The sequence below is a fragment of the Myotis yumanensis genome, unplaced genomic scaffold, assembly GCF_028538775.1.
Source record: "Myotis yumanensis isolate MYYU_CA2020_CCGP unplaced genomic scaffold, mMyoYum1.0.hap1 SCAF_3, whole genome shotgun sequence".
In the NCBI taxonomy this organism is placed as follows: Eukaryota; Metazoa; Chordata; class Mammalia; order Chiroptera; family Vespertilionidae; genus Myotis; species Myotis yumanensis.
Window position 1 is genome coordinate 184,719,500 of NW_027223754.1, and position 1,398 is coordinate 184,720,897.

The 1,398-nt window shown below is 40.0% G+C and overlaps 1 pseudogene; it reads right to left on the minus strand.

The window, feature by feature from the left end:
- Positions 1–247: 247 nt before the first annotated feature.
- Positions 248–1,176, minus strand: LOC139006481 (phosphorylated adapter RNA export protein pseudogene; annotated as a pseudogene).
- Between the last annotated feature and the right edge of the window lie 222 nt (positions 1,177–1,398).

The window sequence follows — 1,398 nt, forward strand, 5'->3', positions numbered from 1 at the left end:
TCCTGCTACCACAGCTGCGCTCACCAGCCATGAGCCTGGCTTCTGGCTGAGCGGCGTTCCCCCTGCGGGAGCGCACTGACCACCAGGGGGCAGCTCCTGCGTTGAGCGCCTGCCCCCTGATGGTCAGTGCGCATTATAGTGACCCATTGTTTGGCCATTTGGTCGATTTGCATATTAGCCTTTTATTATATAGGATAAAGTTGAAAAGCATAATATGAAGTTGGGTGTCATTTTAAAATCCTAATTTTTATAAAGAAAACACATGCAATTCATGAAAATGATCAACCTCAATGACTTCCTCTGCAACCAACTTGGTTTCTCCATGTCCTTCCTGTGATTCATCAAGAGAGGCCTGGGCCTCGTTTGTGTCACTTGCAAACATTTCTCGTGATATATCATCATCCTCTTGAAAATTTAGACTTTTAACAGCCTGTTTCATCTTTTCCCCCAACACTTGTGTTCTCTTCTTCCTAACAGCTTTTTTATTTTCATATTCCTTTTGCTTTTCAATGTAGAAAATGTCCTTAAATTGTTCCTCACTGATACTAGGAGTGTTTTTCTGGAGATCCAAGAAAACTCCACCTGCTGTTCTTCTCCCACTGCCACCCATTTATAAAAAGGCCACCATTTTATTCAACATCAGTAGTTTCCATCAGAAGTTCAATTGCCTTTTTTCCCCCCAAGTATATTAGTACTCACTACTCGGGCTACCAGATCTTTCTTTGGTTCCTACAACTTGTAAGTAATTTCATTAGCCACATATTCCTGAGAATCGGCCTCTGTGATCTCATACTGGCCTCTATGGTTCATTTCTAATCTGTCTCCTGATCTGTCTTTGACAGGTCATTTTTGTTTGAGATGACCTTTTCCTCCTCCTTTGAGCTGTTTTCTTGTCACATCACATGTATTCATCTAGCTCTTTGTCTAATTCTGTTGTATGTTCTTGAGGCTCCCTCTTAAATGTCTTAGAAGGCAAATAAGTGCAAGCCTCAGAATGTCTGCTTTTGTCAATAATGCCTTCCATTTTCAAGACACCAAATTCAGTGGCCACTGCATCTTGATTCTGTTCCTGGGTCATGGCACCCCATGTGATATTAACCTTCTTCCTGCAGCAAAAGGTGGTTTCTGGTTGCTCTGGCCAAATGTCACATCGGCATGGATTTTCAAATTATTCATTTTTATTGAAGGCATAAACCTTTCTAAAAATAGGTTTCTTAAGATGATCCAAGAGCTGACTATAGTTTACCAAACAGATTAAAGAAAAATATGTAGGAAGTTATTACAAGCTATTCTTTATGGCAATATACTTGAACTCTGTATTTCCTGAAATACATGGTAATTGAAGTTGGATTTAAGGATCTCAGGAGGAAAAGAAGAGAAAAATCATTATTAGTTGTT